This window comes from Quercus robur, chromosome 10 (genome assembly GCF_932294415.1).
Source record: "Quercus robur chromosome 10, dhQueRobu3.1, whole genome shotgun sequence".
NCBI classification, from domain to species: domain Eukaryota; kingdom Viridiplantae; phylum Streptophyta; class Magnoliopsida; order Fagales; family Fagaceae; genus Quercus; species Quercus robur.
Window position 1 is genome coordinate 46,173,116 of NC_065543.1, and position 27,016 is coordinate 46,200,131.

General features: G+C 37.8%; 2 long non-coding RNA genes across 2 annotated transcripts; one reads left to right on the forward strand and one right to left on the reverse strand.

Moving 5' to 3' along the window:
- Nucleotides 1-5,812: 5,812 nt before the first annotated feature.
- Nucleotides 5,813-6,865, reverse strand: LOC126701746 (uncharacterized). The gene is made up of 2 exons (XR_007647479.1): nt 6,515-6,865; nt 5,813-6,295 (listed from the first exon to the last, which is right to left on the reverse strand). It is a non-coding gene; the product is annotated as an uncharacterized LOC126701746 (long non-coding RNA).
- A 14,001-nt stretch (nt 6,866-20,866) lies between these two features.
- Nucleotides 20,867-26,733, forward strand: LOC126701747 (uncharacterized). The gene is made up of 2 exons (XR_007647480.1): nt 20,867-22,774; nt 26,208-26,733. It is a non-coding gene; the product is annotated as an uncharacterized LOC126701747 (long non-coding RNA).
- Nucleotides 26,734-27,016: the final 283 nt, after the last annotated feature.

The following is a 27,016-nucleotide window of genomic DNA, read 5'->3' on the forward strand; positions in this document are numbered from 1 at the left end:
CCGCTTTTAGTCCCTATCTTGAAAAACGCTTCCCATTTTGGTCCCTGCCATTACATCAGAAATGGAAAAAGCTGACGTGGCAAATGGCAGAAATAAATAATGCTAAATTAATATCTACGTGGCATAAATTAATAATAAAAAATGTTTTTTGGCATTAAAAAATGCCACGTCAGCATTTAAATTAAAAAAAATTAATTTATTAATTTTAACTAAATAAAAAAAATTAAAAAAAGAATTAAAAACTAAAAATCATATGAATTGAGATTTAAGTGTGTCTTGAACAAGAATAACAAGAACACAAACTCAGATTCAAGAACACAAACCCAGAAATTTAAAAAAAAAAAAAAAAATCCCCACCTCACTTCGCTCTCCAATTCTATATGTAACCTCAATTTCTCTCCTTTCCTTTCCCTTTTTCTCTCTTCCATTATTTTCAATCCACTCCAATTTCTAATCCTTCGATTTCATTTTTTTTTTCGCAAATTCAAAATCCCCAATTTTTTTTTCCCTAGGGTTTTCGATTTTTTCTTAATTGGAAAATGGAAGGGAACAAAGACGACGCTTTGAAATGCTTGAGAATCAGTAAACAAGCTATGGAAGCTGGAGATCGAAGCCGAGCCTTGAAATTCATCTCCAAAGCTCGTCGTCTCGATCCCACTATTCTGGTCGATGATCTCTTATTAGAGATTGAGAAAGAATCCAAGGCTCTTCCGGGCCCACCAATAACGGCACATCGGAGCCATCGAAACCGTCCGATCAGCCATTAGTCCGCCATCGAGGTCCGTCTTCATTGTCGGCCTCATTGGAGTCCGCGTTGGCCTCGTACATGAAAGAGCAAATCGCGATCGTGAGGCAGATTAAGGAGAAGAAAGACTACTACGAGATTTTGGGGGTGGAGAAGAGTTGCACGGTCGAGGATCGCCTGAGATCTACAGATTCGATGATCCAAACCCTAGCTACTCCTAATCTCAATTCAGCTCCGATGGTCAGGTGCTTCCGCCACCGACCGAAATGGAGCCAGAGGAAGGTTTTGCTCTTCGTGAATGGAGGCGGTGAGCATTTCAGTCCTTTTGATTTTTGATTTATTTATTTATTTTTGTGAAATTTGAATTCTCTGATTTGTTGATTTTTCCAAATCTAATTTGTATTTTGTTGCAATCTGCTTAGATCTATAAATTTAAAAAAAAAAAAAAATTATGGGTTTGTGTTCTTGGATCTGAGATTGTGTTCTTGGTGTTATTGTTTAAGACACACTTAGATCTCAATTTATATGATTTTTAGTTTTTAATTTTTTTTATTTAGTTAAAATTAATAAATGAATTTTTTTAATTTAAATACTGACGTGGCATTTTTTAATGCCAAAAAACATTTTTTATTATTAATTTATGCCACATGGATATTAATTTATCATTATTTATTCTTGCTGTTTGCCACGTCAGCTTTTTCCGTTCCTGATGTAACGGTAGGGACCAAAACGGGAAGCATTTTTCAAGATAGGGACTATAAGCGGTAAAAATAAAATGTGGGGACTAAAATGGGAATCGCCTGAAAATATAAGGACTAAAATGTGCTTTTCGCCTACCTTAAAGTATTAAGAGATGTATTATGTGAAATTCTGAATTTGAACAATTGGTGGATTATGTCAATCTTTGAGTACCATGTAGATGCTCTGAATATCTAGTGAAAAGTTATATCATTTAAGTAAGGAAACAAGGATGAAAAGTAAGAGGGAAGCTTTTGGTAAAAGTTTTGTAAAAGTTAAGTTGGTTCTTGTTAATATCAGGTTTAGGCTTGATATTAGCATGCCAGTTATGGTCACAAATCCGAGTATCGGGTTTGGGGCGTGACACCTTGTCCATAAGGACAAACTTCGCTGCAATCCCCTTTAGCTTTGTTGCTTCTTCTTTATCCTCTGGGGGGAGCTCATCTTTGAGATAAGACACGATTAGAGTGGTCCAGTTGGATATTCCATCTATCTGATTCACTTCTGGAATGTCAATACTTGGGATGTACTGGACTTTAATTTGATCTCCTACTATCTCGTCTACATATGTTGTCTTGGCTAAAGTATTGGCTTCTACATTTTGCTCCCTTGTTATCTATTGAAATTGGGTCGTTGTGAATCCTTTAATACATTGTCTAACTTTGTTCAAGTACTTCTTCATTTATTCCTCCTTAGCTTCACACGTTCCATTCACTTGGTCTATCACTAATTGTGAGTCTCATTGGACGAGGACTGAATCTGCTCCAAGTGATTTAGCTAACTCCAAGCCCTGAAGTAGGGCTTCATATTCTATTTCATTATTGGTTTCTTGGAATTGTAGACAAACAACATACTATAGATGATCCCCTTCTAGTCTCTATAAAACTATCCTAATTCCTCCTGAATGCTGTGTGGATGAACAGTGGCTTTGAGTTTAGAAACATTCCAAAGCTTTTTTATTCAAAGCCTCATAAAAGTCTCACACTCCCTCTTTTTCTCTCTGGAAGTGGCAGAGACACAAGCTTGAAGAAGTGAGTTTTAATGGCAGCACTTGAGCTTTGTCCATGAATTGAATTTTTTTTTCTTCTTCTTCGATCTGATCTTATCTTTCTTCTTCTTCTTTTTTTTTTTTTTTTTTTTTTTTTTTTTTTTCCTTCGATCTCTGTGAACTATGAAGTGTGAACACTGTGAAGCAAACCCAAAACACATACCGGCCGAATCTTTAGTTTCGGCCGGTATTTGCCGAAACACACCGGAATGACCGAAATGCCCCGGAACTGGCCGGATTTTGACCCGAGGTGGATCAAAGGGTATTCCGGTTCCAGATTATATACCGGTACGAGAAATTCCGTCCGTTCCAGCCGGAACGGAACGGAATTCATAACAGTGCTCTGAACTGAGACTGAGGAGTCAGGAGTGAACTGCAGTGCGACTGCTTTTTTTTTTAGTTTTGAGGTATCACCGTGCAGATGCTTGGCTTTCTATTCATTTTATGCTTGGGCCTGCTTTGTAACTTTTGTTTATATTGAGTTATGTTATGGCTGCCTGGAGGTTTCATACTTTCATGTTTGAGCCTTCAATTTTATTTATTTATTTATTTTATTATTATCTATATATATATATATATATATAACCGAAACCTTTACTGGCACCACAATTTTCCACGTCAGCACAATATTTAAAAATAAAAAATAAATAAAAATTATAACTTCTCAAAACCCTAACAACCTTACCCCTCTCTCAAGTTAAGAAATATAAAGTTACGGTTTCTGCAAACTCTCTCTTTCTTCAAACGTAGGAAGCCCTAAAGCATTCAAGATCTACAAAACCCTAGCAACCTTACCCCTCTCTCAAGTTAAGAAATATAAAGTCACGGTTTCTGCAAACTCTCTCTCTCCAGACGTAGGAAGCCCTAAAGCATTCAAGATCTATAATGCACAGTATAGATTTTAGCTTATAAAGTTCAATTTTTGTAAGGTTAGTTTTGTTTATATATTAATTAATACATAGTACTTTGTTCACTATTGAATACTCATATAATCAATTTCCAATTCAGTATTCAAGAATTAAACCAAAATTCTAACTGCGCTATCATAAAATATTATTATTAGTATGAATTTTATGGAGTTGCGGTGTTCAAGAATTAAACCAAAATTCTTTTAAATTATCTATAATATTTTGTCCTCTGAAAATTTTATCTCTTTGATTTTAGTATATTGTGTTTCTTAAGCTATAGAGAGATTTTCTTTAATTTCTGCAAACTCTTTTTCTCTCCAGATGTAGGAAGCCCTAAACGCACGGTATAGCATTCAAGATCTACAACTCACAGTATAGATTTTAGCTTATAAAGTTCAGCTTTTGTAAGGTTAGTTTGTTTATATATTTAGTCCTTATGTTTAGGTTTAGGTTTAGGTTTTAAGAGATTTATATATTACTACTATGAGGCTGAATTTCCCGTGATATCAGTTTTATGTTTTTTTTTTTTTTTAATTTGTTTTATGTAAGGTTAGTTTGTTTACATCAGTTCTTTATCTCAAAAATAAGACTTTTATTTCTACCGCAAGAACTATTTAGGTATGTATCCCTTGCAAGCACACATGAACTTAAATTGTCTTTTAATATATGCATGCTTTATTATTTTCTAATAGTTTTCCCGTGCATCGCACGGGTTAGCAACTAGTTATTTTTTAAAGCCTGCGTTTTTTTTAAAGCCTGTTTTGTTTTGTGGGTGGGTCTTATTAATAAGCTTTGTGTAATGGTTGTGCATAAATTTTTGTTATGCCCTTAAATTTTAATATTGTGTTTAAATATATAAGTCTTATTAATAAGCTTTGTGTAATGGTTGTGCATAAATTTTTGTTATGCCCTTAAATTTTAATATTGTGTTTAAATATATATATATATATATATATATTTTAGTTAGTGGTGATATATTGAATAAGTCTTTATTTATGCAGGTTGAGATTACAACAATACTTTTTATATAAATCAGGTTCTATTTCTCAATTGCTCTACACTTGAAAGTTATTTTTTATTTTAATCTTTATAAATATATTATTTGATTAGAACTGTCTACTAGAAAATATGCATCTAGATATGAAAAACTTAAGTGCTGACACTAGAAATTTGCTTCATTTTGATGAGTTTGTCACAAAAGGCTTAGTGTTTTCTATTAGAACGTTTTTTTTAGAGAAATGTTGATATTTAATGAGAAATGATATGTCTATAATATTTTTACAACAAATCTTAAGTGGCAAGTTGTTACTAATTATTGTTAGGGCAAAAAAGTAATCTTAGCATTAGTCTGAAATTTGAACCAATAATAACAAATCACCTGTGATTTGTTATAAAAATGTTGTAAACGTAGCATCTCTCATATTTAATTTGTATTTGTTTGAAGAGCTGATATTTAAACCCTAGTTTTTTTTATCTGTTTATGTTTTTTTTTTTATGTTTAAATGTGTTTTTTTAGCAGAAAATGGGGAGGTGGGTTACAAAAGCCTAATGAAGCATAGCTTAAATTGGTAAAATGCCAAATTTCAAATCACTTATAGGAAACTTAAATTTGGACCAAACCACCAATAAATAAGTTGTAATTTGCCTATAAATATGCTTTGAAAAGTAGTAATCATAATGTTAAATAGATACATCATAATGTTAGTATTGGTTTGTCTTGCTTTATATACCTCGTTGATCCTTTAATATAGTTCCAAAAATAGTCCCTTCTATTTTACAAAACTTGAAATTACCTGTTCATTGATGTTCTTCAGGCAGATCATGAGCGATGACCATGTTCCACTTAAAAACACTCATAAAGGAAAGAAGATTTGGACTCGAAGATCATAAGCGAAGACCATGTCCAAATCTTCTGTCACACTTTTCCTGTTCTATCTTATACTCCACCAATCAAAATTTGTCATATGTTCACCTAACTAATTAAATACTATCATTATTAACTTATTAATACTACAATTATTAATTAATAGTAGTAATTAATTAACTAGATGAACATGTGACAACTTTTTATTGGTAGAGTAGGAAAAATAGGACAGAAAATTTGAACTCGATAAGATATATTCCCGTTAGTAATGTGATGCTGATCACCCCTTTTTGGTAAGGTATATCCCGTTGATTATGAATGTCATTTATTGCTGTTACTGTGTTGTCTTTACTGAACGGGTATGTGTTGTTACCTTAAATTATTTGTTGATATACCCGTTTATTAACCGCACACACCCGTTTATCAAAAAAAAAAAAAATTAAAAAAAAAAAACCAAAATAGTAGATTAAGAAATAATTCAATTTTTAAGGAGAATAAATAATCTTCAATAAATTTTAAAAAATAAATTATATCACATTACAGCAAATCCGTGGTTTAACACTTTCATCTACCATCCAGTGTCCACATCTACTATAAATATGCTTTGAAAAACAGTAATCATAATGTTAAATAGATACATCATAATGTATTTGTTTGTCTGCTTTATATACCTCGTTGATCCTTTAATATAGTTCCAAAAATAGTCCCTTCTAACCTGACCTGACCCAACTCTTAACCTGATTGTCCTGACCTGACCTATCCCGTCTCTTCCCCTTCTGTTTGTCACTGTCCTGCCACCGCAACAATCATCATTTTCATGCTGTTTTCGCAGCAGCCACGTTTAGTGCAAATAAAATAGTTTTCTCCTTTATTAAGATAGACTGTATCATCTCCATTGTTATATTTGAAAGCGCCTTCTGGTGCTCTGCATGTTTCATAAGCATGTTTGTCTACGGCAACCACATTGTAATCCGTTTGGTTGTATACAAACTCTGTAACATAGAAACACGGAGAAAATTGAATCTTAGTTGAAGATTTGAGAATCTTTAAATTTCCTTAATAGAGTATTACTGACAAAACCAATTTAGTTTATGTACAGAAATTACATGGCTAATCTAATTTGATGTGTTTCTAGATAGGTGTGATTGCATTAACAGTTGGAATATGGATATAAGTGTAATCAAGCAATGAGTAGAGATAATGAGAATCACCGAGTGAATCACCATCATGGAAGATCGTTCCATTAGTAAACCAACTACCATTGTTTTCTTTGGTCCACCCAACAACATAAGTGGTCCTAGCGTAAAGTGTCACGATCATCATTTTCATGTTGTCATCACAGCATCCACGTTTAGTGCAAATAAAATAGTTTTCTCCTTTCTTAAGAGGAACTTTATCATCTCCACTAAATTTCCTTAATAGAGTATTACTGACAAAACCAATTTAGTTTATGTACAGAAATTATATGACTAATCTAATTTGAAGTGTTTCTAGATTGGTGTGATTGCATTAACAGTTGGAATATGGATATAAGTGTAATCAAGCAATGAGTAGAGATAATGAGAATCACCGAGTGAATCACCATCATGGAAGATCGTTCCATTAGTAAACCAACTACCATTGTTTTCTTTGGTCCACCCAACAACATAAGTGGTCTCAGCGTAAAGTGTCGAAGCCAATAGTGTGAAAGCCAATAGAAATGGTAAAACAGGAATAGCTACTTCCTTGCCCATCTGGCTATTAAAATTTCTGCAACAAATAGAGCAACAATAGGGATAGAGAAGAATCATACTAAAGTCACTATCAATTTTATTACAAAAAGTCAAAATTACTAAGCCTAGAAAAAATCTGAGTCAAAGAAATGACATGCGCCCCCCACACCCCCCCCCCCCCCTCTCTCTCATTCTTAGGTCTTTATGATCTATGTTGTGAATCATACTAAAGTCACTATCAATTGTGTTTGAGTACAAGTGATTGTGTGCTACCAACAAGATTAAAATTACTGATAGTTGAGTGAAGCCACCAAAAAGAGAAAAAGCTACCAACGGATCAGTGTCGCTAGAGTAAGCTGTCGTAGATGTCGGCTGCGGAGCGTGGTGGTATGTTATAATCTTAGTGTCCCACATTGGTTAAGTGTAAGCTTATCTAGGTATTTATAAGCTCTTGGACACCTTTCCCTTACAAGCCGGTTTTCAAGGGTAAGTTTTACCTATAAGTTTGTAACATTTGGTATTAGTTGCATGGTATGCCAGCTTCTATTGTGAGTGACAGGGATGCCACATTTACTTCATCATTTTGGTCTGAGCTATTTACGCTGCGAGGGACTAATTTGGTCATGTTCACTACCTACCATCCTTAAAGTGATGGTCAAAATTGTGAATAGAAGCTTGGAGCAATACTTGAGGGCCTTCACTAGTGACACTCCACATAGATGGGCTGAATGGTTGCCCTTAGCTGAATTTTGGTTTAACTCCAATTTTCATACCAGTTTGAAGTTAACCCCTTTTGAAGCTTTATATGGCTTCCCACCTACTACAAGGGTGGTTGCTTTGGATACCTTGATGAGGGAGACACAAGAAGATTATTTTTTAATATTATTTATGTTTGCAAGTCAATTGTATTTTTATGTTTTTTATTTTATTATTTATTAGGCTATTAGTATTTTAATTTGGAAGTAAGGCTATTTTTGTAATAAGACAATTAGAGTTTTCTAGCCAATTAGAACTAAAGTTTAGCAATCCTTTATGAGCAACCTATTGTACTCCTTGAGAGTTGGTTAATATTTTAATGAATGAAAAAAATAGTCGTTTTGTTTTTCTTTGGTCTGGTGCCGACTCTAAGTCTACTCTAGGTGCTGACTCTAAATAAGATCTAGGTGCTAACTCCTAGGTCATATTTATTTATTTTATTATTGTTTTAATTTTGTTCTGGTTGTCTTGCGTCAATTTTGGTATTAGAGCAAACACCGATCTGTTTAAAGCATCATCGCAAGTCAATCCAGAACTAGACAAAAAAAAAAAAAAAATGCTTTCACCGTATATTTTCCACCACCAGAAATCCAGCCCACCACACCACCTTCAAAATCCCTTCACAACATCTTTGCCAAACCAACATCAGAAAACCATTTCTCAATACCCACATGTATCAGGCCACCAAAAGGTTACTCGTCAACCAAACCCCTTTGACCCAACAACCAACAAATCCCATCTGTCAATCTTGGCCATCGTTGAAGCACCACACCAGCTACTAGAAAAGCCAGCCACCACAACCACAAACCTACCCGCAACCTATAGAACCCAAATGCCGTTGTACATCGCGCCACCTTCACTGTTCCGCCACCAGCCACTGACAGTAGCCTGTAGCCTGTTCTGCCACCAGCCACATGCTTCTGATCAACCCTCACCTGGGCCACCACACCACCATCCAACTACCACACAAGTGCTTCCCATCGATATGATCTTAAAGGTAATGCATAACCCGGTCCTTTTTCTTTTAAACTCAAGTACCCTTTAGTCGTTGAAAAACCCCCCACCCGACCCATTTGTTAATCAAGTTCCCCCACTTGTTTTTGACCCACCCAATTAGGAAGCCTTTTGGATTTTAATATTCCTTGACCTAGTCCAAGTAAACTACACAAACCAACAAACCAACCAAAGTTAGTTTTTAAACCCAAGCCTTTAAATAGGAACGGCAACGAGTCGGGTTCGAGCCGGGTTTTTCCATACCCAGACCCAACCTGCGGGCCAGGACGTGCGGCCCGGACCCGGTTCGTTTATTAAACGGATTTTTTTTCCTGAGACCCAGACCCGCCTCGTCGGGCCCCACCTAGCCAGGCCACTTTAGGGCCCAATCTTCAGCCCCTAACAGTGGCCCAATATAAAAAAAATATATATATATATATATATTTTTTCCTAAGAAAAAAAATCACAGCAGCACAAACAACAAATCCAAGTAAATCTCAAATCAAATCCATCATACCCATTCAAATTTCCTATTCATAGAAACCAAATACATTTGAAATCAAAATCTAAAACAAGCACATGCAAGGAACATCAAATCTTAACAACTAAATCTAAATCCCTAAACCCATAGATTAAACAATGAGAATCTAAATCCCTAAATCCACTAATCAAATAAAGAAAAAATCGAAGAAGAACATCAAAAATCATTGCCGTAATCATCGTGGTTGGCTTCAGCTATCATTAAACTCGGTGCAAAGCAAATATAAGGAGCAATATTGAACGAAACTGGGTGAGATAGGAGAGGCTTTGCAGTGAAAATTTTAGATTTTCATCTTCGTCTTCTTCGACAAAGAGAGTGAGACCGAGAGGTTGAGAGCATAAGAGAGGGGCGGCTGACATTCGATGGTCGACGGCATGAGACATGAGAGGAGAGTGGGAGGGGCAGCTTGGGTAGGGTTGAGTGAAATGAGAGAATGAATAAGTTGGGGTTTATAAGTTTATATATATATACTAGGGTTTTTTTGGTAATTTTATTTTTAAGCTAGTCGGGCTGGGTCCAGATTTGAGCTGGGTTTTTGTAAAAATCTGGACCCAACCCGTACCCACTTTGGGGTTTTTTTTTTTTAAAAACCCAAACCCAACCCCTATTTTTAATCAAACTAGGTAAAATCCAGCCCATTATGGTCAAGCCGAATCGGGTATCCGCGGGTCAGGTAAAAATTGTCATCCCTACCTTTAAATGAGTGCTCACCCACTATCCCAAAAAAAAAAAAAAAAAAAAAAAAAACCACGAAATCCAAACCTGTCAACAAGCCCAATCCCAACAACTATTTGGGAGAACAGTCTTAGAAGCCCATTCCAACTATTTCTCTAGAGAAAATCACAACAACTATCTGTTGAAGCACTATTTTAAAGAATCATGGAAATATTAGAAACACCTTATTTTGATGGTTGTGAAATTTATCCACGAGATTTTGTAAACTTGATGAAGGGGATGGAGCAATTCTTTAAATAAACAAATTTTGTAGATAACAAAATGGTTAGGTATGCCAAGTTGAAGTTAAGAGGTAAAGCACAAAGGTTTTGGGAGAATCTTGTATATTTCTGCTATATGAAGTATGAACCTACCATTATTGTGTGAGAAGATATGAAAGAAAAGCTTTGTGATGAGTATTTGTCACCATACTATCAAGCTAAATATCTACCCCAATCTCAGTGTGGTATTTTTCAAGTTGAAGCAAATACGATGACTTCTTATCCTCATCCCATTTCATGTCCTCAGCGCACTTTTAAACAGTCTATCAAAGAATTATCTACCAAGGAATTAAATGAATTATCTGTAAAGCTCATGAAAGATGTTCAAGACAGGATTGCTTAGATGAAGCAAAAGAAGACTCAAACCGATTCAATTGGGAAACCAATGATACTTGATCACGATGAACTTATTGCTGCCCCAATAGAAGACAACATTAGTGATGATATCTTGGTCGTGGAGAATCCTCCAGCAACACCAAATCCTAATGTTGACACATACGTACATGCCTCGACAAGTGTTGCTTTAACATGCGTGCAAGGAAATGAATCTATTGAAGAGCAACAAGGTGAAGAGATGATGTCTAAAGAGAGTATTATGTTAAAAGGTGCACATGATGTGATATTAGAAACTAATGAATCTGCTTTTGATCGGCCTTTCATGGTGCATGAAGACAAACAGTTTGCTAATGTGGAGAAAGTGGATAACATAGTGCTTCTAATGGTTCAAGATAAGATTATGTTGAAGCAAGTGTTACTTGTCAGCATCCTAATCCTTCAACGCTTTAGAACTCGAGATTGAGTTTTCTCCAACTAAAGGAGAATGATGAGGGAGACACAAGAATATTATTTAGTATTATTTATGTTTGCAAGTCAATTTTATTTTTATGTTTTAGGTTTTATTAGTTTATTGGGCTATAAATATTTTAATTTGGAAGTAAGGTTATTTTTGTAATAAGGCAATTAGGGTTTCCTAGCCAATTAGAACTAGGGTTTAGCAATCCTTTATAAGCAATTTATTGTACTCCTTGAGAGTTAGTTGATATTTTGATGAATTAAAAAAATAGTCGTTTGGTTTTTTTTGGGTCTGGTGCTGACTCCAGGTCTACCTTAGGTGCTGACTTCTAGTGGTTTCTCCGCTTGTTGCTAACTCCAAGCAAGGCCTAGGTGCTGACTACTAGGTCATATCTCTTTATTTTATAGTTGTTTCAATTTTGTTCTGCTTGTCCTGCGTCATACCTTATTGTGTTAAAGGGAACCTATTCTATTTACTTTTAGAGCCAATTTAGGTGCTGCCTAGGAGAGGATGAAAGCACAGGTTGATAAGCATAGACAAGACAGAGACTTTGAGGTGGGTGATTAAGTCTATTTGAAGTTGCAACCCTATAGACAGAGAACTTTGGCCTGTAAGGGTAAGTGGAAGTTACTATCAAGTTCTTTGGACCTTTTCAAGTCCTACAGAAGGTGGGGACAGTCTCTTACAAGTTGGATTTGCCTCCTAAAGCCAAAATCCATTCTCTTTTTCATGTTTCATGTCTAAAACTGAGGCTTGGGCAGCATGTTCATCCTATTCCTACTCTACCTCCTGTGGATGCTGAAGGTCAGGTGTGTGTTGAGCCAATTAAGATGTTGCAATCCAGGTCCAAGTCACTGAGGTCCAGCGACATTACTGAAGTCCTGGTTCAATGGTTTGGTTGTTCTTTTAGAGATGCCACATGGGAATCTCTGCATCAGTGTTATTTGCACACCTTGTGGGCAAGGTGCTCTAAATAGGAGGGGGTAATGTTGAGCATCTCAATTGTGTACGTGTATTTGAGTACAAGTGTCTGTGTGTGCTAGTGTAGGGGTATGCATGTACTGGTGCAGGGGGGTGTGTGTATGACTGCATGATTGTGCGTGGGAGAGTGCATTGCATACCTGAGGGTAGTTAGTTACTGTTAGTTGGGAATAGTTGGTTGGTTGGTTAGAGCCTTGATGTATAAGATGTGTATGAGTAGTTATAGATTCATTCATTGAATAATATCTTCAGATTGGATATCTCTCTCTCTCTCATTCCCTCTCTAATTCTCTACATTCCTTCTTATGCTCTGTTCTTGGAGGCCTAGATCCCTTCGAAAGTGATCTACCATACAATCCCTCTTTTTGAATCTTAGCAAATGACCAAAATGCCCCTGAAATCTCTAAAATCACCAAATGTACTCAAAAACCACTAAACCATAACCTTAATGGGAATCTATTTTTATTTCCTGCCAAGATTTTCTCTCCTAATTTAGTATTAGCATTAATGCATAGATCCCCCTCATCACCACCACCCACAACTATCGGACAAGAATTGCCAACCTGATTATCGATGACCACAACGTGTGCAAGACTTACCAACTAGATTTTTGTTTGCCACCATCTGTGCAGGTTTAGACTCAGTATCTCCACTATCTAAGCCTTCCCCTTGTCTTTGGTAATAAGTTGCTGTGACTAAGTCATACCCCTTGCCCGCCCATGACTTACCGTTTCTACAAAAGAACGAGGATCGAAACTTTGAATTTTGCTTTTGCATTTGAGCTATAAATTTTGAACAACCCAAAGCATGTTGGTTGGGTTCCAACATCTTTCTTAATTAGTGCTCAAAAAACCTCCAACAATTTTGTGCTATGCCTTCAAGAATTATGATAGACTTCCTAAGTTTGCCAACTTTGAGTTCGATCATTAATAAGAATTGACCAAAAGAATTGGAACCCCGTTGCAAACTATAAGAAGTACCACCTTCCTTGAGTGTAAAAAATTGCTTGGTGTGTGTGCTCAATATTACTCATCAGCCATTGTGTTGTATTCTTGCCCATTAAAACTGGTTTCATAAAGTATTTTCCCCATTCAAAAATCCATAGAGAGAAACAATTTCCCCCTTCCTCTACCCACCAAGTGAAAAAGCTTAGATTCAATAAATAAATAAAAACTGTGAAACCCACCAATGTTGATCTAATACTAAAAAAGAGAGCAAAATTTGTGGCTAATTTGAGGCAGTCGGGCCTACAAATTTATCATCTAGCTTAATGTTTCCCATTCTGGATGACTAGGATGGGGTTCTTGTTTTTTAAGACCTATGAAACTTTCTTTTATGGTTTGTGTGATTGATGCAAGAGATAGTGGGAAGATAGATTTATTACATTTTATTTGATTTTATGTAGCAAGGGCAATTTTGTAATTTCTTAATATTCTGGAATGGGTTATGTAATAGTCCATTTGTTCTTATTTTAGTTTAGTTATTTAGTTGAGGCTTAGTAATAAAAGCCTTTTTAAGAAATCCTAGTTCTACTAGGAATAGGTACTAGACTTGTATTTAAAGGGTTGTAATGCTTTCTTTTGATGATGAAGACTAATCTATTTTTAGAATTTAAGAGCTCTTAAGCTTTCTTTTATATTTTGTGCAATGCAACCTTCTTTAAGATGTGATGCTAAGGAATGTGATGCTTACGAAGTCTAGGTGTGATGCCTAGAAAGTTATACTTTCTTTAATTTTAATATTCACGGTAGGGGTGACAAAATCAACCTAAACCCACCCAATTATGATCCTAGTATCATTTTTACAAATCAATAAACTCTAAAATACCCCCAAAACCACTAAAAAAATTTTAAAATATCCCCTAAACCTAAAAAAAAATTGACCAAAATATCCCTTAAATCTATAAAATGACATAAATACCCTCGAAACTTAAAAATTAGCCAAAATATCCCTAAACCTAAAGAATGACCAGAATACCTCTGAAACCTAAAAAATGATCAAATACCCCCTAAAATCTGAAAATTACCAAAATACCCCTAAAACTTATAAATGACAAAAATATCCCCAAAACCCAAAAAAAATTACCAAAATACCCCTAAAAACCAAAAAATGATCATAATATCCCTAAAACCAAAAAATGACCAAAATACCCTCAAAACCTTAAAAATGACTAAAATACTTCCGAAATTTAAAAAATGGTCAAAACAACCCTAAAGCATAAAAATTGATCAAAATATCATAAAAACATTAACATGACCAAAATAGCCCCCGGAACCTTAAAAATGGCCAAAATAACCCCTAAGTCTAAAAATTGACGAAAATAGCCCTGAAACTTAAAAATGACCAAAATACCCCCTAAACTTAAAAAATGACCAAAATATCCTCAAATTTATAAAGTGACTAAAATACCCCTAAACCTTTAAAATGATCCCAATAAACCCAAAACCACTAAAAATGCCACAAACAACCTGAAACCTCTAAAACAACCAACATACCACTAATCTTATAATATGAACAAAAACATCTGAAGCCTCTAAAGTTACCAAAATAAGGGTTTGGGATATTTTGGATGTTTCAAGGGTATTTTCCTTAAGTTAAAGGTACTACGAGTATTTCAGTCATTTTGTAGGTTTCGAGGGAATGTCACTAATTTTTTAGGTTTTAGGGGTGTTCGTTAATTTTTAGATTTAGGGGCAATTTTGGTAATTTTATATGTTTTGGACGTCTTTTAGTCACTTTTTAGGTTTTGAGAATATTTTAGTCATTCTTTAGGTTTTTGGGGTATTTTAGTCATTTTTCAACTTTAGGGGGTATTTTGTATTTTGGTTATATTTTAGTTTTAGGGGGGATTTTGGTAATTTTTTAGGTTTAGGCTGTATTTTATCGACTTACAAGTTTAAGGGGCATTTTTTTCATTTTATAGGTCTCAAGGTATTTTGGTCATTTTAAGGTGGAGGGGATATTTTGGTCATTTTCTAGAGTTCTGGGGTATTTTGGTTAATTTTTTTAGTTTCAAGTGTATTTCGATCATTTTGTAGGTTTAGAGGGTATTTTGGTCATTTTAAGGTTTCTATTTTGGTCAATTTTTAGGCTTTAGGGTTATTTTGGCCACTTTTTAGGTTTTGGGGGTGTATTGGCTTTGGCTGTATGGGCTCAAGCCCTTGGGCCCGAGCAACCCAGAATGGCCTATGTGACCAAGGCCCTTTGACATTAGGCTAGGACCAATCCACTGGTAGATGTGCCTAGGTCAAGCTATAATGTTAGGGGAATCGTATTGTGTTCGGGACCGTGTTAGGCCCGGTGCAAGCAAATAACCAAGGGGATCCAACAATAGGATAGGGCAAATTTAGGTTGGAAGCTGGCCGCGGTTAGTGCCTTTGGGGAATCCACTGCCAAACACTATTTGACGTCTAGAACAAGTTTCGAGAGAACTTTCAAAAGATATGATTTTTCTAGGGATTAGAAGTAAAAGTGGGATTGCATAGAAACCAATGAAAGGTAATAATTTAAGTCTCACTAATGGGGGGCTATGTAAGGGACAGAAGGCACACAAATGGGGTGGGTGGTGCATTTTGGGAGAAAAATTAGATAAAGAAAGAGAGAGAGAGTGGAGGGAAGGAGTGAACAAGGGGAGTAAAGGTGACCAAATATTTTGCCTATAGGAAGAGGGTGTTCGGTCAAAGTCTTGAGGGACGTTTGATCTTTGGGCTGTAAGGGCTACGTTTGAGGCATAACCTGTAGGATAGTAAGGGCTCTATGGGTCTCTATGTATGGGCTTTGGTTTAATTTATTAGGGTTAAATAGTAGTCCTTGTACTATTAGGAATCCTAATACTACAAGCAAGAGTCTTTATATATATAGAATGCTCAATGTATTTAAGGAGTAGAATGAGTTGATTAATAAAATTGAGCCTTTTAAGCAATAGGCATGTTGGCCTTTGTTGTTTCTTTTCTCTTTCTCCGCCATAACCCACAACCATGAGCCCTACTACAAGCTCTAGTGCACCATCCCCTTTTCCCTCCCCATATTTCATGGCTATGACCCTTTGCCACAGATGAGAGGTTTCATTGCCATACCTCCAAAGCCATTTCCCTAAAAGGGCCTGATTAAAAGGCGCCAACTTCCGGATTCCTAAACCACCCAACTCACGTGGTAAGCAAACATTTTCCCTAGCCACCAAAAAATATTTGAAACGCTTAACTGATGAACCCCACAAGAAGTTCCTTTGAATGCGTTCTAATCTAGATGCCACAGCTTTGGGGATAGTAAAAAGGGAAAGGTAATAAGTCGGAAGGCTTGAAAGGGTACTCTTCAGCAAGGTGAGTCTACCACCCTTTGACAAATAAAGCCGCTTCCAACCTGAAAGATTCTTTTCCATCCTCTTAAGGATCAGATTCCAAATGGAGGGCGTTTTATACAAAGTTCCCAAAGGCATACCCAAATAAGTCATAGGCAAATTGCCCACTCTGCACTGAAGGATATTAGTCAAAGACTGAATGTTACGCACATCCCTAACAGGGACAATTTCACTTTTCCCCACATTCACCTTCAAACCAGTAAAAGCTTGAAAACAAGTCAAAGCCAACCTAATAGACAGAATCTGTTTTCTAGAGGCATCACAAAAAAGAATGATATCATCAGTAAATAAAAGATGGGAAACACGGATACCAGTAGAATGAATAGGACCCACATGAAAACCCTGAATGAAACCACCTTCCTCAGTTTTCTTCATGATACGGCTTAAGACCTCCATGATCAAAAGAAATAGGAGGGGAGACAAAGGATTGCCTTGTTTGAGACCTCTAGAGTTACCAAAGAAACCAGCAGGAGATCCATTAACCAAAACTGAGAAGCGAACGGTAGAGACACGAAGTCTTTATCCATCTCCTCCATCTATCCCCAAATCTCATCCTCTCCAATAGATAAAACAAAGTGTCCCAATTCACACGGTCATAAGCTTTTTCGATATCTAACTTACACACCACCCCCGGGGTACAACACTTCAGTCTACTGTCTAAACATTCATTAGCAATAAGCACTGAATCCAAAATCTGTATGCCACCAACAAAAGAATTTTGAGACTCCGAAATAAGATTATCCAGGACCTTCCTCAATCTGTTAGCTAAAACCTTGGACAAAAGCTTATACACATTGCCTACTAAGCTGATAGTCCTAAAATCTTTAATTTTCAATGCATTGTTTTTTTTTTTTTTTTTTTTTTTTGGGAATCAAAGATAGAAACGAAGCATTTAGAGACCGTTCAAACTCTGAGCTCTTATGAAAATGATCAAAAAAAGCCATGAAATCTCTTTCCACAACACTCCAGCATTTTTGAAAAAAGACCATAGTGAAACCATCAGGACCTGGGGCTTTATCACCGTCCATCTCTTGAAGAACCTTTACCACTTCCTCCTTAGAAAAATCCCTCTCTAAATCAAGCCGCTCATCCTCTTCAATGCTAGAAAACTCTAATCCATCCATAGAAGGGCGCCAAGTATCTGACTCAAAGTAAAAACTCTGATAAAAAATGACCACCTTAGACCTCACATCTTCCTTATCCTCATAGAGGACACCATCCACCTCTATACCCTGAAGATAATTAGTTCTTCTGTGGGAGTTTGCAACCCGATGAAAAAAGCGAGTAGTATTGTCCCCCTCCTTCACAAATAAAATCCGGGACTTTTATTGCTAAGAAATCTCCTCCAAAGAGGCAAGATGCGCAATCTCTCTTTTAATCTGAGTACGACAAGTTAGATCCTTATGAGAAAGGCCTGACAGGTCCTCCCTAGCATCCAAACCCAACAATTCTGATAAAAGACATTTCTTCCTAAAGGCCAAGTTCCCAAAATCCTCCTTATTCCACTTTTTCAGGTCCTCTTTAAGAGCTTTTAGTTTACGACCCAAAATAAAGCTAGGAGAACCCGAAAAGCAATACCCATTCCACCATTGCCGAACTCTCTCTACAAAACCCTCTTCTTTCAACTACATATTCTCAAACTTAAAGGCACTTTGGCCTTTATTAACACTACCCACCACCATCAACAGAGGGCAATGATCAGAAACTACACGAGGGAGAACCCTTTAAGACACGTTTCTAAAGTGATCCACCCAATCCATCAAAGCTAAGGTTCTACCGATTCTTGACATACAATCTGACTCCGAATCTCTAAACCAAGTAAACGAAGCCCCTTCAAGGGGTAAGTCCACAAGGTAATTAGCCTCAATGAAGTCTGAAAAAGCAAACATAGCCAGACTAAAAGCCTCACAACCAAATCTCTCACTCGAATATCGAATGGTATTGAAATCCCCAAAAACATACCATGCTGTATTCCACCTGGAGTGCATCCTTGAGAGTTCTTCCCACAGAGCACCCCGCTAAGAATCCTCATTAGGCCCATACACTCCTGAACAAGCCCAAACAAAATCATCTACAACCCCCTTGAATAAAACATTAACAAAATACCGCCCAACAACACAATCAACTTTTTCAACAACTCTTTTGTCCCAAACCAGTAACACCCCACCTGCAGTATTGACTGCATCTAGAACAACTCAATCTAGAAAAGGACTACCCCAAAGGCTTCAAACCACAGAAGAGTTTAAAGAAGACAGCTTAGTTTCTTGAAAGCAAACTATATCACTCACTTTTGAGGATTATTTAATCCCCTAACATTCCATGATAGCAGCCGTAAACTCATTTAAAACTAGTAATCGCCCCCGTACCTACTGAAAGGTCTTTGTTCCTCCCCTTAGATGTTACCCCATCATAATTAATAGAGGAAAACAAACCTTTGAGTTCCCTAATCCCTTTCGGCTTATAGTTCTCATTACCATTAGAAGAGCCAACACTGACAACATCAATACAATCTTGTTCGGGAAGACGAAACAAAGCCAGACATTGCTCTTCATGCTTTACAATAGGAAAACCCACAATTCTACAAAAAAATTTCATCAGACTACAAACCCATTTCGAGTTTTCCTCCGCTGACCCCCGAAACTCTCCCTCATCACCTTCCTGGATCACCTCCAACTCCTTATGTCCATTGGGATCCCATTTAGAAAGAGGTGAGCATTCCAAAAAACCATTCTCATCCTCACCATGAAAAAAACCACTGGGATTAACCACACTGTGCTTCCATTGACTCAGAAGATGTTCAAGTCCATCCTGAAGCAACTTAACCCCACCCACTTGGCTCGGCAACACAGGCTCAGCATTAGGACTACTCCAATCTCCTCCCTTCTCACCTGAATCCACCATAAAGTCATCTTTCTCTCCAATTGTTCACCACTGCGGCGGAAAGCCCAAAAAAGCACCCCACCGTCGCATTCGCAAGCACCGCTGCTATCACCAGCGATCCTCCCTTTTCATCGTCACTAGCTATCGGAGTATGGGTCACAACCCCCATCCTCCGTTTGTTCACCACCGCATCGAAAGGCCCAGGACAGCACCCTACCTTCACACTCGCCGACGCCGCCGCTGTCACCGGCGATTCGGAGACCTCCATCGTTCTCGCAGGAGCTGCTACTGACACCAGCGACCCAAGAAACTCCCTCGAGCTTCCTCTGGAGCTCTCCCCTCCAGCCCACGAAGCCAGACCCACATAAGCATCTATTAAGGCCACGAGTATGACCAAAGAACCCTTAAGTGGCGGAACAGAATCCACGGGCTAGGCTGGAGCAGGCCCACCAGGATGTGTTTAAGAATTTCTGGCCTGCCACTTACGTCCTTAGGCCAACTAAAATCCTTTGCATCCAAGTAAGTCACTGAACATTTCCCGCCTTCAATTTTGCACACTCTCAAAGCCAAACAAGCAGGGGTCAGCTTAAAAGTACAAGTTCGCGTGGGTCTGTCATTAATGACTGAAATTTTTCCTTTTAAAACTAAACCATTCTTTGCATGGCCTTCAGGAATCCTGTTCTGCCCCAAAATAGCTCCAAATTTTTTAAAATTCCTAAACTTATGCTGATGCCTAACAGCAGACAAAATTTTCCCACTCCAGTCACCACCAGCAAACTGACCACCTCCACCACCACCATTTTTGAAGGGTGCTTCAGCCATAGAAACTAGTTTAGCACCAGTGAAAAAATCCCTCATCTCTCTTTGAAACAGAGACCAACCTACATGGCTGGAGCTTGCTGGTATCATAACACACCCTCGACGAGCCCCACCAAAGTATTCAACTATGACCACAAAAACACCAGCCTTATTCGACCTCCCACAAAATTCCAACAATTTATTATTATCCCGGAACTGTTTGCACATGGAAACTTTCCCCGGAACCCAATCATGAATATCAGCATAACAAGAAAGGATCCACCCCAATCCTTTACGACCTACCCAGATAGTATGCTTGACATGCTAGCTACTCTCATGAATAGCATACGAATCATGTCGCCCACCATTGAAGGAAAAAGAGAAAAGTTTTGCATCAATACGAAAAGGAAACTTTCTACCCCCTTGAACCGATATCATGGGAGAGGTAATAAGGTTTGAAGCTGGTTTGGAATCATTTAAAGGTGGGGAGATAACAGTATCAGTTTTAGATAGGGATATAGTAGGTAACTGTGGAGGTGTAGGCACAGAAAGCTTAATAGGCAATGTGGATGGTTGTAAGGGGTGTGATGGTGGGCAAAAACTAGAAGGGATAGAGGGATGACAAAAGGTGTATGGAGGTAAACCAAAAGGTGGGAGTTGAGGTGTAAAAAGAAAAGAAAAGGGAGGGAGGGAAGGAATCTGTGGTACAGCCGGTGGTAGGAAGGGGAAGAGAGAGGGAGTAGGGGCAAGTTGAAGGTGGGGGTGAGGGTAGGGGTGGGAGAGACTACATGCTTTTGGGGCTAATATTCACATAAAGCAAGTGGAGAAGAGGAAGGGTAGATCCTATGTTTGATTTTTTTTTTTTTTTTCCCCTGTAATAGTAGAGGTGAATTCAATAAGCTGTTTGCAATCAAGACCCCAAGTTTCCCAGATTAGGTCCAAGTACAGCCCCTGTATTCCCCACAAGTTCAATGCCTTTTTCTTCCACAAATTCCTTTGTTCCAAGCACTAGTCAGGTGCCCCCATAGTAAACACAACCCAACATTGTTTTTCCATTTCAAGGTGCTTGGTTATATGGAAGGGAATCAGCCTTACCATCCATCATTGATCTGTTCTTTGATTGGCTACATAGTATTGAAAGCTTTTTTCAGATGGTATAGCTTTAGTGAAGAGTGAAAACTCTTTTTTGCATAAACTAAACTCAAAGGTACAGCTAGAATATGGTGGGAAAAGTATCAACAAACTCACTATATTGCCATTCGATCATGGGAAGACATGCGAAATGCTATGACTCGTTACTTTATAGCACCTAATTACAAGTAGCAAGCCCACTTACAATTTACATAGTTGGTGCAAGGAAGTTATTCAGTTGAAGAGTATAGCAACAAATTCTACAGCTTGGCTATGGGATCAAGATTCCCATGGAATGAAGATGTGATGATTTCTATGTATCGCCAAAGTTTGAATCCTAATATTTCTTCGAGTTTGGCTGCAAGTAGGCTTTATACTATGGCAGATGCAATTCAAATTGCATACCAAATGGAAGAGGACTAAAAAGAAGGCCTTAATAAGAGCTCCAATGGCAAGCAATATTAGAGGTGAGAGAACAATTGTGGATGTTAATTTGGAGAAGTCTATTGATAAGTCTCAAGGTAATTCTTATCAACCAAACAAGAATGTTCGTTCTAATACTTCTACATCACAAGGGAGTAGTTCTAATTCTAGAGCAAAGTGCTTTAATTGTGGAGGTTTTGGCCATATGTCTTTTCAATTTCCTTCAAACTTGCTTAGGTGAGTTGCATTTGGAATAGAAATTAATCTTGGCACATGCTCATAATTACCATTTGATGTAGGATTTTAAGCGGATTTATCAAGAAATGCTTGTCATTAGTTTTAATTGAGTCCAACAGTTTTACATTTATTTTATTTTACTTTGGTCCCATGAAGTTTATCTTTTGGTTAATTTATTTAACTATCATAACATTTTATTGAGTGTGTTTAAGGTCTGTTGATGAGAAGTGGCTTAATTCTGGAGTATTCCCCAAGTAGCCAATTTTGGACATATCTGCTACCAACTCATGCTTAGCCAGCACGCAATTCATGCTTGGACAGCACACACACCCCTAGCCTCCGTCCCACACATGCTAAGCACTACACATATAAAACCCTCACATTCCTGGCTGATGAAAATGGAGGAGCATCCATAAGAAAACCCTAGTAAAACCCATAGCAAAGAGAGAAATCTCACTAGCCCTCTCTCATTCTCTCCCTTTTCCTCCATCTCCTACCCAAGAAAAACCTCCCAAAAACCCAACAAAAAATCACCCCAAATCCTCAAAAAGCGCACTGCAAGAAACCTAAAGGAGCAGCAAAGGACAGAAGAAAAAGAGGAAGAAGCAGACTCAAAACATCAACAAAGAACCCAAACAAAATCAGGAGCTTTTTCTCTCCCATTTTTTTTACTCATTTATTTGAGTTTTGATTTAGTTGAATCTAACATACTCATTGTGTTTCCCTTTCAGCCAAGCATTAACAGAACCAACAATAACAAGAACAACCATCATCAAGCATTAAAGCAGAAAGAATAAAATGGGAAAAGAAAAAGGGAGGAACCAAACATCAACAAAGACAAGCAGATTCAAAGCTACCACTATATGAAAATAGAGTAATCTCTACAACTCTACTCCTCTGTTTACATTTCAGTCTCTGTGTACATCTTTGTCACACACACACACTTTGTGACTCTCTACTTCACACACACACATACCTACACTTTGTGGTTCCTGTATATGATAGCTTGCTCTACACAGTTTTCACACACAAAGTTTCACAACACTTAGCACACAAACACATAAATCTAGCACACACACTTGTCCATGCGCCACCGCGTGAGCCCATGCGCCACCATTGTCTTGGTGTCTAGCAAACCAGTGAGTCTCTTCACCTCCATATCCACTTTTTATGGTTCTTGCGCCATTCAAGGCTACCTTGGCTAGTAGATCGGAGAGTGGTTGGGTTTGAGAACAGAGGAGTCTCGGTGAGACCTAGGTTTGAGCTTAGAAGAGAGATGGGTTTCAATCGTGATTTTAGGCTGGGATGACCTATAGGGAGATTGAGAAGCACCCTCGTACTGTTTTTTGTTTATCACGGTGGAGCTTCGCAAGGAAGCTCCACCTGGGTTTAGATCGGAGAGGGAGATGGGAGCTTCAAGAGAGCTTAGAAAAGGGAGAGCTCGATGAGGGTTCTTGATGAAGAGCAATCTACTACCTGTGGTGGTGGCGCTAATCTATGATGACGAGCTCAAGCCATGAAGGTACGATGGAGGCTCGGCCTGAGAGAGTTCTAGGGATTAGAGAGGAAGCTTGGGTTTAGAGTGAGAGGAAGGGAACCCAGTGAAATTTTTGGTGAGGTGAGAACCATTGCCTGTGGTGGCGGCACTAATTTAAGGTGATGAGCTTGAGTTGTTGACCATGAAGGGTTAGAGAGAGTTCAGGTCGAGAGCTTAGAGAAAGAGAAGCTTCTAGAGAGTAAGGTATACGGCTAGGGTAGAAGGGGGTTTTGATATAATTGGGTCGAGTCAAACTTTACCAGAGGCCCAATCCGGGTTGGATTCAACTCCCAAGCCTAGTGGCTTTAGCCCAACAATGCTTAGGTCGACAGCCCTTAGAGCCCAAATCTGAACCTTAGGTCTCTAGCCTTGATCCGATTGGATCAGCTTAGCCTTAAGCATCCTTGGACACCTTTGGGCCCATCAGCTTTTAGAGTTCAAGCCCGCTTTCATTTTGATACACTTTTAGCCCATTTTCTTTTTAACAGGGATCCCATGCATGTTTTATTTTAATTAATAAAATGCCATCTTTTTGATAGGATATCGAATCATTTGAAGTAAAACATTCAAATGCCATCTTATATTCTATATTTGCATATTCACATATTTTTGCCATATTTGCATTTTAATTCATTTTATCATGTTTGCTTCTAAATATGTTTTTTCCCATATTTGCATATTAATTCATAAATTTCCAAAAATCATGTTTTAATCCCAAAAATTCCTAAATTCATGTTTTTATCCCAAATTTCCCTAAATCTTGTTTTAGTGCACAAATTTCCCATAATCAAATTTTGGCCTTTCTCCAAAAATTCTCATTTTGATCTGAAGTTTACAAAATTACATCTTGACCCCAAGCCTCTCTAAAATTGCAATAAAACCTTCAATCATTTCAAAAATCACAAAGAGGCTCTTGAACCCTTTGGAAGTTGTTGGAAGGCATTCAAACAACTTCGAAGGTTTTTTAATCATCTTTAAATCCACACTTTTTGCTTATTTTCATTTGAAATAATTGATTGGCACCTTCTATGATGTTTGCATGCCATGTCTAGATGTACATTCACATGCTCACATGTTTGCTTCCATGCTTCTTACCACATCTGTGTTTAGACCTACATGCTTAGATGTACATTCACATGCTCACATGCTTGTTTACTTGCTTATATGTTCTATGTGCTTTATGCCATCTTCCGTGTGTTTGTGCGATCTATGCCATGTTTGTGTGCCTAAACCTAGGCTATGTTTGTCATGCCATGTGCTATTGTAGCCCTTTTGTCACTTTATCTTTCTTTCTTGTGTTTTTTGCCTAATGATTCGAACTCGATCTAGACCCTATGGTCTTTGTCATCGTCTATACACTGAGGCCCACATCAAAGGGTTTGGATAACCCAACCTCTTGCTTCTATGCTTTATGCTTGTGTTAGCTTCTTTTATTTTAGGCTTTGCCATTTTTGGTGCCCTCCGCAGGCTTGATCTTGTTTGGTTACACTGGATGCCCATAAGGCCTCGTTCGGATGTAATCGCTTGGGATACGTCTCCAGATGCCGGGTCACTCCGTGCCTACCCTTTCCTTTTTCTGCTCCACGCACTGTTATGCTTACCATGCTTGTTTGTGCCACTTGTTGGTTTTCTATGCATTTTTACACGCTTGCTTACATGTCCATGCATGAGTTTTGTTTGCTAGTGTGTTGTCCACACTTCAACAAAATGAAGTTATGGATATTCAATCCAAACCTATATTTGTCCCTCACGGACACCACCTTTTGTGTGTTTTCTCGCTTGTTTGCCTGCTTATTGGTTTGCTTGCTTTAGTACTTCCTTGCTTGTCATGCCTATTGTACTTATGTACTTTATGCCTTTTCATATTCTCTTTGCACCCTTTCTTTCCATCACTTGTCTGTTGGTTTTTCATCTTTAAGGACGCACAAAACTATGGCACGGTCTCCCAAGCGCAAGCAAAAAGGGCGCGAGCGCAAGTATGTGGGAATGGACCAAGCAGTTAAGTCAGTAGGTTTAAGAGTTTAGCCTTTCACTTTGCTTATGTCCTCCTTTAAACCTCCTTTCTTCCTCACTTTCTCCCCTAGATGGTTTGTGTTAGGTATATCATACTTTGTACCATTCGTCCTCATCTCTAGATTATAGCGACCCTTATTTATTTTCCTATACTGATATTTTGGGCTATGCTCTAGGGATGTAGGCATTTACTTTCCTGCTTTGTGTGCTTGCATTGTGCATGATGTATGTATATATACCTGCTTGCCCCCTTTCACTGTGATTGTCACAGTCTGTGCCACCTAAGGCAGGTGATGTCGAATTTCTGTTCCAAAAGTAAGGTGACTTGTCGCCAAATTTCGTCATAGAAATCTGGCACTTTGCTCAATGCCATAGGAAAGCACAGATTGAGACCATACCCATTCGAAAGCCAAACCTCAAAGCCCCTATGCATGTAAAGCCCCGATAACCAGTATAAAATCATGTTTTTGCTGCCAATTTTCAAAAATTATGGTTTTATCAAAACAAAGGACTGTCCTTGGACAGACATTGTGAGGTGCCTAACACCTTCCCCACATGTAACCAAACTTCTAGACCTAAGATTCAAGATTTTCTTGTCATCAACATTAAATTAGGAAAATTTTTTTTTTTTTTTTTTTTTAAACCTAAGATCGGTAATAAAATCAACTAAAAATAGGTGACCAATTACACCTTAGAAAAACCCAATGATTGATGGCAACCCCACTCACCTTTGGTAATCTCTTAAAATTTTGCCCAGATTCCTGCCATAACGCCAATGGTAGACCTATATTCCTCCACCGAGAGAAAAAGAGCATTTGAAGATCTGCATGAAACATGTGCACCACCATCACTATCGAGAGGGGACTCTAACAGGGCCTCGTGCACGGGAGCTGTCACCACGACAGGTGGTCAAATGAGAGCCCATGACGAATGTGGCGGTTTTTCCGCTGCCATTTCGATCGAGGCCGGGCGTCAACAGGGTTGCTGTTCACGATACTATTCACATTACTATTCACAAATACTATTCACACAGCCCCTAAACAGCCTAACTTCACTCTAATTCTTCTTATTTCCTACCCTAAACGTAGGCAAATCCATAATTTGCCTTACATCACCTTGTCCCCCTTGGAAACCCTAAAATCCTATTATTTTCCAACCTTTTCCCCCCACCAAAACCTAACCCTTAACCCTCAAAACCCAAGTGCTACCAAATCTGCCAAGAAGTTTTAAATGTGGTTTTGTTGAAGTTTTAAATCAAATTTTGTTGTTCCTCTTGTCCTACATCAGTTTGATATTTAGAGCAGGGATTTTGCATCATGTATGGGAGCTAGGGATGGCCAAACTCATTTTACCTTCCAACCATTTAAAAGAAATATTTTACCTTCTCACAATGAATTATTGGAAAAAACATCTAAAAACAATTATAATGAGTATGACAATTGCAATAAACAATATGTTCCAACCGTTTAAGATAAATATTTCTTTTATTTTGTATAATAACTCAGCTGAGTTAAATATACTTTTTAAAGTGAAAATAGTCTAAAAAGAAAAGAGTCATATTTTTTT